Here is a 13,356-nt window from a genome sequence, read left to right as displayed (position 1 = left end):
CCTCTCCTCCCGCGTGCGGGACCCGGGCGAGCCTCGGACCCCACCGGCACTCCGCAGACCCTGGAGGCCAGCCACGGGGTCCCACGGTGAGTGCCCAACCCCCCGGGCTCTACATCCTTAAGGGAGCCCAGCCCCGGGCGCGACAGCCCGCAGGTGGAGGAGCTGTGGCTTCCACACTGCCTCCGTGTGTCGGTCCCAGTCCGTGACACAGCCCGTGCGTCCCTCCTTCCTCACCCGCCCCACACCCAACCGCTGTCTCTCTGGCTTCTGTCACCACCAGGGAAGTGGCAGAGGCCCCGTGGAGCCACTGGTGGCGCGAAGGGGCCTCACTGCGAGCAAAGAGTAACCCGCTGCCCACGCCCGCGGCGTCCTGAGGAGGCGGGGAGCAGGCGGGAGGCTCGGCGCTGCTGAAGCCCGCAGGCGGGGAGAGGCTCGCCACCGGACCGGCCCAACAACCTGGCGCCCGCTCACCACGCAGGCCTGGCAACAGCACTTGGGGCACCGGGAGCTTGGTCCCAGCGTCTACGGCCATACCACCCTGCACGCGCCGGATCTCGTCTGATCTCGGAAGCTAAGCAGGGTCGGGCCTAGTTATTACTTGGATGGGAGACCGCCTGGGAATACCGGGTGCTCTAGGCTTTTGCCCGCCACTCCTTTTGCGGCCGCCATGCCCCAGGATCCTCTGCAGCCGCCAAACCTGCCACAGGACCCCTGGCCAGCGGGGCTGGGCGGGGAGGCGGGGTGGTTAGTGGGAGGGTGGGGTCCGGGCCGCCGCGGAATCTACAGCCTGACAGACACGGCCTCACGCCAGGCGCCTCGGCCCATTCTGCCTCCACAGCCCCTTCTATAGCCTCTTTTTTCCCCGCAAGCGCAAGCGGTCAACCCTCAGACCTTCGCCGCGCCCACTACCCCGCCCCCAAAACACGAGCCCAGGGCTGCCTGCCGGCGCAGGCCTCCAAACGGCCTCGCGCGGCATTCTCCTGCCAATGCAGTGCGGCTCCGTGGCACCTCGGGGTCCTTGGCACAGGGGTGACCGTCCCACTTCCTGCACCCGGGCGCGGAGACAGAGGGCCTGGTTGTCCCAGGACAGCAAGCCGAGGGGATGCCCAGCCGCCACACCCCACCGGAGACTTCCGTCTCCGCCGGCAGGCACCGCGGCCCCTCCCCCAGCACCCTTTCTTCTCCCAGGAGAGCCCTGGAAGCTCGGTTCCCGCCGGGCGGCCCCTGCGGCCCCCGGCGCACAGCCACAAAACAGCCCGGCCAAAGCAGCGGAGGGAGGGAGCGCCACACCTGTGCGCGTTCGCGGCCCTCTCCCCGGGCCTCCAGGAGAGACCACCACAGGGGAAGAGCAGGCAGGCAGGCAGGCACAAAACCCACAGGAGTAGGGTGCCTGGGCCTGAGCCTCTCCTCCCGCGTGGGGGACCCCGGGCGAGCCTCAGACCCCACCGGCACTCCGCAGACCCTGGAGGCCTGCCCCGGGGTCCCAAGGTGACTGCCCAACCCCCCGGTCTCTACATCCTTAACGGAGCCCAGCCCCGGGCGCGACCGCCAGCAGGTGGAGGAGCTGTCGCTTCAACACTGCCTCCACGCGTCGGTCCAAGTCCGTGACACAGCCTGTGCGTCCCTCCTTCCTCACCCGCCCCACACCCAACCGCTGTCTCTCTGGCTTCTGTAATTGCCAGGGAAGTGGCAGAGGCCCCGTGGAGCCAAGGGTGGCGCGAAGGGGCCTCACGCGGGCAAAGAGTAACCCGCTGCCCACGCCCGCGGCGTCCTGAAGAGGCGGGGAGCAGGCGGGAGGCGCGGCGCTGCTGATGCCCGCAGGCAGGGAGAGGCTCGCCGCGGGACCGGCCCAACAACCTGGCGCGCGCTCACCACGCAGGCCTGGCAACAGCTCTTGGGGCGCCGGGAGCCCGGTCCGAGCGTCTACGGCCATACCACCCTGCACGCGCCGATTCTCGTCTGAACTCGGAAGCTAAGCTGGGTCAGGCCTGGTTAGTACTTGGATGGGAGACCGCCTGGGAATACCGGGTGCTCTAGGCTTTTGCCCGCCACTACTTTTGCGGCCGCCATGCCCCTGGACCCTCTGCAGCAGCCAACCCCGCCACAGGACCCCTGGGCAGCGGGGCTGGGCAGGGTTCGGGGGGTGGTTAGTGGGAGGGTGGGGACCGGTCTTCCAAGGAGACTTACAGCCTCGCAGACCAGGCGTCACGCCAGCGCCTCGGCCTGGTCTGCCTCCCACAGCCCCTTCTATAGCCTCTTATTTCCCCGCACGCGCAAGCGGTCAACCCGCAGACCTTCGCTGCGCCCACTACCCCGCCCCCAAAGCACGACCCAGGGCTGCCTGCCGGCGCAGGCATCCAAACGGCCTCGGGCGGCTTTCTCCTGCCAATGCAGTGCGGCTCCGTGGCACCTCGGGGTCCTTGGCACAGGGGCGACCGTCCCATTGCCTGCACCCTAGCCCGGAGACAGAAGGACTGGTGGTCCCAGTTCGGCAAGCCGAGTGGTCGCCCAGCCGCCCCACCCCACCAGAGGCCTCCGTCTCCACAGGCAGGCACCACGACCCCTCCCCCAGCGCTTTTCCTTCTCCGAGGAGAGCCCTGAGCGCTCGGTTCCCGCCGGCCGGCCGCGAAGGTCCCCGGCGCACAGCCACAAAACAGCCCAGCCAAAGCAGCGGAGGGAGGGAGCACCACACCTGTGCGCGTGCGCGACCCTCACCCCGGGCCTACAGGAGAGACCACCACAGGGGAAGAGCAGGCAGGCAGGCAGGCACACAACCCACAGGAGTAGGGTGCATAGGCTTGAGCCTCTCCTCCCGCGTGCGAAACCCGGGCGAGCCTCGGACCCCACCGGCACTCCGCAGACCCTGGAGGCCTGCCCCGGGGTCCCAGGGTGAGTGCCCAACCCCCCGGGCTCTACATCCTTAAGGGAGCCGAGCCCCGGGCGCGACCGCCAGCAGGTTGAGGAGCTGTGGCTTCAACACTGCCTCCGTGTGTCGGTCCCAGTCCGTGACACAGCCTGTGCGTCCCTCCTTCCTCACCCGCCCCACACCCAACCGCTGTCTCTCTGGCTTCTGTCACCAACAGGGAAGTGGCAGAGGCCCCGTGGAGCCACGGGTGGCGCGAAGGGGCCTCACTGCTAGCAAAGAGTAACCCGCTGCCCACGCCCGCGGCGTCCTGAGGAGGCGGGGAGCAGGCGGGAGGCGTGGCGCTGCTGAAGCCCGCAGGCGGGGAGAGGCTCGCCACCGGACCGGCCCAACAACCTGGCGTCCGCTCACCACGCAGGCCTGGCAACATCTCTTGGGGCGCAGGGAGCTTGGTCCCAGCGTCTACGGCCATACCACCCTGCACGCGCCGGATCTCGTCTGATCTCGGAAGCTAAGCAGGGTCGGGCCTGGTTAGTACTTGGATGGGAGACCGCCTGGGAATACCGGGTGCTCTAGGCTTTTGCCCGCCACTCCTTTTGCGGCCGCCATGCCCCAGGATCCTCTGCAGCCGCCAACCCTGCCACAGGACCCCTGGCCAGCGGGGCTGGGCGGGGAGGGGGGGTGGTTAGTGGGAGGATGTGGTCCGGGCCGCCGCGGAATCTACAGCCTGACAGACACGGCCTCACGCCAGGCGCCTCGGCCCATTCTGACTCCACAGCCCCTTCTATAGCCCCTTTTTTCCCCCCAAGCGCAAGCGGTCAACCCGCAGACCTTCGCCGCGCCCACTACCCCGCCCCCAAAACACGAGCCCAGGGCTGCCTGCCGGCGCAGGCCTCCAAACGGCCTCGGGCGGCTTTCTCCTGCCAATGCAGTGCGGCTCCGTGGCACCTCGGGGTCCTTGGCACAGGGGTGACCGTCCCACTGCCTGCCCCCGGGCCCGGAGACAGAGGGCCTGGTTGTCCCAAAACAGCAAGCCGAGGGGATGCCCAGCCGCCACACCCCACCGGAGGCCTCCATCTACGCCGGCAGGCACCTCGGCCCCTCCCCCAGCGCCCTTTCTTCTCCCAGGAGAGCCCTGGAAGCTGGGTTCCCGCCGGCTGGCCGCGGCGGCCCCCGGCGCACAGCCACAAAAAGCCCGGCCAAAGCAGCGGAGGGAGGGAGCGCCACACCTGTGCGCGTGCGCGGCCCTCTCCCCGGGCCTCCAGGAGAGACCACCACAGGGGAAGAGCAGGCAGGCAGGCAGGCACACAACCCACAGGAGTAGGGTGCCTGGGCCTGAGCTTCTCCTCCCGCGTGCGGGACCCCGGGCGAGCCTCGGAGCCCACCGGCACTCCGCAGACCCTGGAGGCCTGCCCCGGGCTCCCACGGTGACTGCCCAACCCCCCGGTCTCTACATCCTTAACGGAGCCCAGCCCCGGGCGCGACCGCCCACAGGTGGAGGAGCTGTCGCTTCAACACTGCCTCCGTGAGTCGGTCCCAGTCCGTGACACAGCCTGTGCGTCCCTCCTTCCTCAACCGCCCCACACCCAACCGCTGTCTCTCTGGCGTCTGTCACCGCTAGGGAAGTGGAAGAGGCCCCGTGTAGCCACGGGTGGCGCGAAGGGGCCTCACTGCGGGCAAAGAGTAACCCGCTGCCCACGCCCGCGGCGTCCTGAGGAGGCGGGTAGTAGGCTGGAGGCGCGGCGCTGCTGAAGTCGTAGGCGGGGAGAGGCTCGCCGCCGGACCGGCCCAACAACCTGGCGCGCGTTCACCACACAGGCCGGGCAACAGCTCTTGGGGCGCCGGGAGCCAGGTCGGAGCGTCTACGGCCATACCACCCTGCACGCGCCGGATCTCGTCTGATCTCGGAGCTAAGCAGGGTCGGGCCTGGTTAGTACTTGGATGGGAGACCGCCTGGGAATACCGGGTGCTCTAGGCTTTTGCCCGCCACTCCTTTTGCGGCCGCCATGCCCCTGGACCCTCTGCAGCCGCCAACCCCGCCACAGGACCCCTGGCCAGCGGGGCTGGGCGGGGTGGGGGGGGTGGTTAGAGGCAGGGTGGGGTCCGGGCTGCCGCCGAGACTTACAGCCTCGCAGACCCGGCCTCACGCCAGGCGCCTCAGCCCGGTTTGCCCCCACAGCCCCTTCTATAGCCTCTTTTTTCCCCGCAAGCGCAAGCGGTCAACCCGCAGACCTTCGCCGAGCCCACTACCCCGCCCCCAAAACACGAGCCCAGGGCTGCCTGCCGGCGCAGGTCTCCAAACCGCCCCGGGAGGCTTTCTCCTGCCAAGGCAGTGCGGCTCCGTGGCACCTCGGGGCCCTTGGCACAGGGGTGACCGTCCCACTGCCTGCACCCGGGCCCGGAGACAGAGGGCCTGGTTGTCCCAGGACAGCAAGCCGAGGGGATGCCCAGCCGCCCCAAAACCGGAGGCCTCCGTCTTCGCTGGCAGGCACCGCGGCCCCTCCTCCAGCGCCCTTTCTTCTCCCAGGAGAGCCCTGGAAGCTCGGTTCCCGCCGGCCGGCCGCGGCGGCTCCCGGCGCAAAGCCACAAAAAGCCTGTCCTAAGCAGCGGACGGAGGGAGCGCCACACTTGTGCGCGTGCGCGGCCCTCCCCGGGGCCTCCAGGAGAGACCACCACAGGGGAAGAGCAGGCAGACAGGCAGGCACACAATCCACAGGAGTAGGGTGCCTGGGCCTGAGCCTCTCCTCCCGCGTGCGGGACCCCGGGCGAGCCTCGGAGCCCACCGGCACTCCGCAGACCCTGGAGGCCTGCCCCGGGGTCCCACGGTGACTGCCCAACCCCCCAGTCTCTACATTTTTAACGGAGCCCAGCCCCGGGCGCGACCGCCCGCCGGTGGAGGAGCTGTCGCTTCAACACTGCCTCCGTGCGTCGGTCCCAGTCCGTGACACAGCCTGTGCGTCCCTCCTTCCCCACCCGCCCCACACCCAACCGCTGTCTCTCTGGCTTCTGTCACCGCTAGGGAAGTGGAAGAGGCCCCGTGGAGCCACGGGTGGCGCGAAGGGGCCTCACTGCGGGCAAAGAGTAACCCGCTGCCCATGCCCGCGGCGTCCTGAGGAGGCGGGGAGTAGGCTGGAGGCGCGGCGCTGCTGAAGCCCACAGGCGGGGAGAGGCTCGCCGCCGGACCGGCCCAACAACCTGGCGCGCGTTCACCACACAGGCCGGGCAACAGCTCTTGGGGGACCGGGAGCTTGGTCCGAGCGTCTACGGCCATACCACCCTGCACGCGCCGGATCTCGTCTGATCTCGGAAGCTAAGCAGGGTCGGGCCTGGTTAGTACTTGGATGGGAGACCGCCTGGGAATACCGGGTGCTCTAGGCTTTTGCCCGCCACTCCTTTTGCGGCCGCCATGCTCCTGGACCCTCTGCAGCCGCCAACCCCGCCACAGGATTTCTGGCCAGCGGGATTGGGCGGGGTGGGGGGGGTGGTTAGTGGGAGGCTGGGGTACGGGCCGTCACGGAGACCTACAGCCTCCCAGACACGGCCTCACGCCAGGCGCCTCGGCACATTCTGCCCCCACAGCCCCTTCTATAGCCTCTTTTTTTCCCCGCAAGCGCAAGCGGTCAACCCGCAGACCTTCGCCGCGCCTACTACCCCGCCCCGTAATCACGAGCCCAGGGCTGCCTGCCGGCGCAGGCCTCCAAACGGCCTCGGGCGGCTTTCTCCTGCCAATGCAGTGCGGCTCCGTGGCACCTCGAGGTCCTTGGCACAGGGGTGACCGTCCCACTGCCTGCACCCGGGCCCGGAGACAGAGGGCCTGGTTGTCCCAGAACAGCAAGCCGAGGGGATGCCCAGCCGCCACACCCCACCGGAGACCTCCGTCTCCGCCGGCAGGCACCGCGGCCCCTCCCCCAGCACCCTTTCTTCTCCCAGGAGAGCCCTGGAAGCTCGGTTCCCGCCGGGCGGCCCCTGCGGCCCCCGGCGCACAGCCACAAAACAGCCCGGCCAAAGCAGCGGAGGGAGGGAGCGCCACACCTGTGCGCGTTCGCGGCCCTCTCCCCGGGCCTCCAGGAGAGACCACCACAGGGGAAGAGCAGGCAGGCAGGCAGGCACAAAACCCACAGGAGTAGGGTGCCTGGGCCTGAGCCTCTCCTCCCGCGTGCGGGACCCCGGGCGAGCCTCAGACCCCACCGGCACTCCGCAGACCCTGGAGGCCTGCCCCGGGGTCCCAAGGTGACTGCCCAACCCCCCGGTCTCTACATCCTTAACGGAGCCCAGCCCCGGGCGCGACCGCCAGCAGGTGGAGGAGCTGTCGCTTCAACACTGCCTCCACGCGTCGGTCCCAGTCCGTGACACAGCCTGTGCGTCCCTCCTTCCTCACCCGCCCCACACCCAACCGCTGTCTCTCTGGCTTCTGTAATTGCCAGGGAAGTGGCAGAGGCCCCGTGGAGCCAAGGGTGGCGCGAAGGGGCCTCACGCGGGCAAAGAGTAACCCGCTGCCCACGCACGCGGCGTCCTGAAGAGGCGGGGAGCAGGCGGGAGGCGCGGCGCTGCTGATGCCCGCAGGCGGGGAGAGGCTCGCCGCGGGACCGGCCCAACAACCTGGCGCGCGCTCACCACGCAGGCCTGGCAACAGCTCTTGGGGCGCCGGGAGCCCGGTCCGAGCGTCTACGGCCATACCACCCTGCACGCGCCGATTCTCGTCTGAACTGGGAAGCTAAGCTGGGTCAGGCCTGGTTAGTACTTGGATGGGAGACCGCCTGGGAATACCGGGTGCTCTAGGCTTTTGCCCGCCACTACTTTTGCGGCCGCCATGCCCCTGGACCCTCTGCAGCAGCCAACCCCGCCACAGGACCCCTGGGCAGCGGGGCTGGGCAGGGTTCGGGGGGTGGTTAGTGGGAGGGTGGGGACCGGTCTTCCAAGGAGACTTACAGCCTCGCAGACCAGGCGTCACGCCAGCGCCTCGGCCCGGTCTGCCTCCCACAGCCCCTTCTATAGCCTCTTATTTCCCCGCACGCGCAAGCGGTCAACCCGCAGACCTTCGCTGCGCCCACTACCCCGCCCCCAAAGCACGACCCAGGGCTGCCTGCCGGCGCAGGCATCCAAACGGCCTCGGGCGGCTTTCTCCTGCCAATGCAGTGCGGCTCCGTGGCACCTCGGGGTCCTTGGCACAGGGGCGACCGTCCCATTGCCTGCACCCTAGCCCGGAGACAGAAGGACTGGTGGTCCCAGTTCGGCAAGCCGAGTGGTCGCCCAGCCGCCCCACCCCACCAGAGGCCTCCGTCTCCACAGGCAGGCACCACGACCCCTCCCCCAGCGCTTTTCCTTCTCCGAGGAGAGCCCTGAGCGCTCGGTTCCCGCCGGCCGGCCGCGAAGGTCCCCGGCGCACAGCCACAAAACAGCCCAGCCAAAGCAGCGGAGGGAGGGAGCACCACACCTGTGCGCGTGCGCGGCCCTCACCCCGGGCCTACAGGAGAGACCACCACAGGGGAAGAGCAGGCAGGCAGGCAGGCACACAACCCACAGGAGTAGGGTGCATAGGCTTGAGCCTCTCCTCCAGCGTGCGAAACCCGGGCGAGCCTCGGACCCCACCGGCACTCCGCAGACCCTGGAGGCCTGCCCCGGGGTCCCAGGGTGAGTGCCCAACCCCCCGGGCTCTACATCCTTAAGGGAGCCGAGCCCCGGGCGCGACCGCCAGCAGGTTGAGGAGCTGTGGCTTCAACACTGCCTCCGTGTGTCGGTCCCAGTCCGTGACACAGCCTGTGCGTCCCTCCTTCCTCACCCGCCCCACACCCAACCGCTGTCTCTCTGGCTTCTGTCACCACCAGGGAAGTGGCAGAGGCCCCGTGGAGCCACGGGTGGCGCGAAGGGGCCTCACTGCGAGCAAAGAGTAACCCGCTGCCCACGCCCGCGGCGTCCTGAGGAGGCGGGGAGCAGGCGGGAGGCGTGGCGCTGCTGAAGCCCGCAGGCGGGGAGAGGCTCGCCACCGGACCGGCCCAACAACCTGGCGTCCGCTCACCACGCAGGCCTGGCAACATCTCTTGGGGCGCAGGGAGTTTGGTCCCAGCGTCTACGGCCATACCACCCTGCACGCGCCGGATCTCGTCTGATCTCGGAAGCTAAGCAGGGTCGGGCCTGGTTAGTACTTGGATGGGAGACCGCCTGGGAATACCGGGTGCTCTAGGCTTTTGCCCGCCACTCCTTTTGCGGCCGCCATGCCCCAGGATCCTCTGCAGCCGCCAACCCTGCCACAGGACCCCTGGCCAGCGGGGCTGGGCAGGGTGGGGGGGGTGGTTAGTGGGAGGGTGGGGACCGGTCCTCCAAGGAGACTTACAGCCTCGCAGACCAGGCCTCACGCCAGCGCCTCGGCCCGGTCTGCCTCCCACAGCCCCTTCTATAGCCTCTTATTTCCCCACAAGCGCAAGCGGTCAACCCGCAGACCTTCGCCACGCCCACTACCCCGCCCCCAAAGCACGACCCAGGGCTGCCTGCCGGCGCAGGCATCCAAACGGCCTCGGGCGGCTTTCTCCTGCCAATGCAGTGCGGCTCCGTGGCACCTCGGGGTCCTTGGCACAGGGGTGACCGTCCCACTGCCTGCACCTGGGCCCGGAGACAGAGGGACTGGTGGTCCCAGTTCGGCAAGCCGAGTGGTCTCCCAGCCGCCCCACCCCACCAGAGGCCTTCGTCTCCACCGGCAGGCACCACGACCCCTCCCCCAGTGCTTTTCCTTCTCGCAGGAGAGCCCTGAGCGCTCGGTTCCCGCTGGGCGGCCGCGAAGGTCCCCGGCGCACAGCCACAAAACAGCTCGGCCAAAGCAGCGGAGGGAGGGAGCACCACACCTGTGCGCGTGCGCGGCCCTCTTCCCGGGCCTCCAGGAGAGACCACCACAGGGGAAGTGCAGGCAGGCAGGCAGGCACACAACCCACAGGAGTAGGGTGCCTAGGCTTGAGCCTCTCCTCCCGCGTGCGGGACCCGGGCGAGCCTCGGACCCCACCGGCACTCCGCAGACCCTGGAGGCCTGCCCCGGGGTCCCAGGGTGAGTGCCCAACCCCCCGGGCTCTACATCCTTAAGGGAGCCCAGCCCCGGGCGCGACCGCCCGCCGGTGGAGGAGCTGTCTCTTCACACTGCCTCCGTGCATCGGTCCCAGTCCGTGACACAGCCTGTGCGTCCCTCCTTCCTCACCCGCCCCACACCCAACCGCTGTCTCTCTGGCTTCTGTCACCACCAGGGAAGTGGCAGAGGCCCCGTGGAGCCACGGGTGGCGCGAAGGGGCCTCACTGCGAGCAAAGAGTAACCCGCTGCCGACGCCCGTGCGTCCTGAGGAGGCGGGGAGCAGGCGGGAGGCGCGGCGCTGCTGAAGCCCGCAGGCGGGGAGAGGCTCGCCGCCGGACCGGCCCTACAACCTGGCGCCCGCTCACCACGCAGGTCTGGCAACAGCTCTTGGGGGACCGGGAGCTTGGTCCGAGCGTCTACGGCCATACCACCCTGCACGCGCCTGATCTCGTCTGATCTCGGAAGCTAAGCAGGGTCGGGCCTGGTTAGTACTTGGATGGGAGACCGCCTGGGAATACCGGGTGCTCTAGGCTTTTGCCCGCCACTCCTTTTGCGGCCGCCATGCCCCTGGACCCTCTGCAGCCGCCAACCCCGCCACAGGACCCCTGGCCAGCGGGGCTGGGCGGGGTGGGGGGGGTGGTTAGAGGCAGGGTGGGGTCCGGGCTGCCGCCGAGACTTACAGCCTCGCAGACCCGGCCTCACGCCAGGCGCCTCGGCCCGGTTTGCCCCCACAGCCCCTTCTATAGCCTCTTTTTTCCCCGCAAGCGCAAGCTGTCAACCCGCAGACCTTCGCTGAGCCCACTACCCCGCCCCCAAAACACGAGCCCAGGGCTGCCTGCCGGCGCAGGTCTCCAAACCGCCCCGGGAGGCTTTCTCCTGCCAAGGCAGTGCGGCTTCCTGGCACCTCGGGGCCCTTGGCACAGGGGTGTCCGTCCCACTGCCTGCACCTGGGCCCGGAGACAGAGGGCCTGGTTGTCCCAGGTCAGCAAGCCGAGGGGATGCCCAGCCGCCCCAAAACCGGAGGCCTCCGTCTCCCCTGGCAGGCACCGCGGCCCCTCCCCCAGCGCCCTTTCTTCTCCCAGGAGAGCCCTGGAAGCTCGGTTCCCGCCGGCCGGCCGCGGCGGCCCCCGGCGCACAGCCACAAAAAGCCTGGCCAAAGCAGCGGAGGGAGGGAGCGCCACAACTGTGCGCGTTCGCGGCCCTCTCCCCGGGCCTCCAGGAGAGACCACCACAGGGGAAGAGCAGGCAGGCAGGCAGGCACACAACCCACAGGAGTAGGGTGCCTGGGCCTGAACTTCTCCTCCCGCGTGCGGGACCCCGGGCAAGCCTCGGAGCCCACCGGCACTCCGCAGACCCTGGACCTGCCCCAGGCTCCCACGGTGACTGCCCAACCCCCCGGTCTCTACATCCTTAACGGAGCCCAGCCCCGGGCGCGACTGCCCGCAGGTGGAGGAGCTGTCGCTTCAACACTGCCTCCGTGCGTCGGTCCCAGTCCGTGACACAGGCTGTGCGTCCCTCCTTCCTCACCCGCCCCACAACCAACCGCTGTCTCTCTGGCTTCTGTCACCGCTAGGGAAGTGGAAGAGGCCCCGTGGAGCCACGGGTGGCGCGAAGGGGCCTCACTGCGGGCAGAGAGTAACCCGCTGCCCACGCCCGCGGCGTCCTGAGGAGGCGGGGAGTAGGCTGGAGGCGCGGCGCTGCTGATGCCCGCAGGCGGGGAGAGGCTCGCCGCGGGACCGGCCCAACAACCTGGCGCGCGCTCACCACGCAGGCCTGGCAACAGCTCTTGGGGCGCCGGGAGCCCGGTCCGCGCGTCTACGGCCATACCACCCTGCACTCGCCGGATCTCGTCTGATCTCGGAAGCTAAGCAGTGTCGGGCCTGGTCAGTACTTGGATGGGAGACCGCCTGGGAATACCGGGTGCTCTAGGCTTTTGCCCGCCACTCCTTTTGCGGCCGCCATGCCCCTGGACCCTCTGCAGCCGCCAACCCAGCCACAGGACCCCTGGCCAGCGGGGCTGGGCTGGGTGGGGGGGGTGGTTAGTGGGAGGGTGGGGACCGGTCCTCCAAGGAGACTTACAGCCTCGCAGACCAGGCCTCACGCCAGCGCCTCGGCCCGGTCTGCCTCCCACAGCCCCTTCTATAGCCTCTTATTTCCCCACAAGCGCAAGCGGTCAACCCGCAGACCTTCGCCACGTCCACTACCCCGCCCCCAAAGCACGACCCAGGGCTGCCTGCCGGCGCAGGCATCCAAACGGCCTCGGGCGGCTTTCTCCTGCCAATGCAGTGCGGCTCCGTGGCACCTCGGGGTCCTTGGCACAGGGGTGACCGTCCTACTGCCTGCACCCGGGCCCGGAGACAGAGGGACTGGTGGTCCCAGTTCGGCAAGCCGAGTGGTCTCCCAGCCGCCCCACCCCACCAGAGGCCTTCGTCTCCACCGGCAGGCACCACGACCCCTCCCCCAGTGCTTTTCCTTCTCGCAGGAGAGCCCTGAGCACTCGGTTCCCGCCGGGCTTCCGCGAAGGTCCCCTGCGCACAGCCACAAAACAGCTCGGCCAAAGCAGCGGAGGGAGGGAGCACCACACCTGTGCGCGTGCGCGGCCCTCTTCCCGGGCCTCCAGGAGAGACCACCACAGGGGAAGTGCAGGCAGGCAGGCAGGCACACAACCCACAGGAGTAGGGTGCCTAGGCTTGAGCCTCTCCTCCCGCGTGCGGGACCCGGGCGAGCCTCGGACCCCACCGGCACTCCGCAGACCCTGGAGGCCTGCCCCGGGGTCCCAGGGTGAGTGCCCAACCCCCCGGGCTCTACATCCTTAAGGGAGCCCAGCCCCGGGCGCGACCGCCCGCCGGTGGAGGAGCTGTCTCTTCACACTGCCTCCGTGCATCGGTCCCAGTCCGTGACACAGCCTGTGCGTCCCTCCTTCCTCACCCGCCCCACACCCAACCGCTGTCTCTCTGGCTTCTGTCACCACCAGGGAAGTGGCAGAGGCCCCGTGGAGCCACGGGTGGCGCGAAGGGGCCTCACTGCGAGCAAAGAGTAACCCGCTGCCGACGCCCGTGCGTCCTGAGGAGGCGGGGAGCAGGCAGGAGGCGCGGCGCTGCTGAAGCCCGCAGGCGGGGAGAGGCTCGCCGCCGGACCGGCCCTACAACCTGGCGCCCGCTCACCACGCAGGTCTGGCAACAGCTCTTGGGGGACCGGGAGCTTGGTCCGAGCGTCTACGGCCATACCACCCTGCACGCGCCTGATCTCGTCTGATCTCGGAAGCTAAGCAGGGTCGGGCCTGGTTAGTACTTGGATGGGAGACCGCCTGGGAATACCGGGTGCTCTAGGCTTTTGCCCGCCACTCCTTTTGCGGCCGCCATGCCCCTGGACCCTCTGCAGCCGCCAACCCCGCCACAGGACCCCTGGCCAGCGGGGCTGGGCGGGGTGGGGGGGTGGTTAG

The sequence above is a fragment of the Rhinolophus hipposideros genome, assembly GCF_964194185.1.
Source record: "Rhinolophus hipposideros genome assembly, chromosome: 5".
Classification (NCBI taxonomy): domain Eukaryota; kingdom Metazoa; phylum Chordata; class Mammalia; order Chiroptera; family Rhinolophidae; genus Rhinolophus; species Rhinolophus hipposideros.
Note: the sequence above shows the minus strand (reverse complement) of the source record.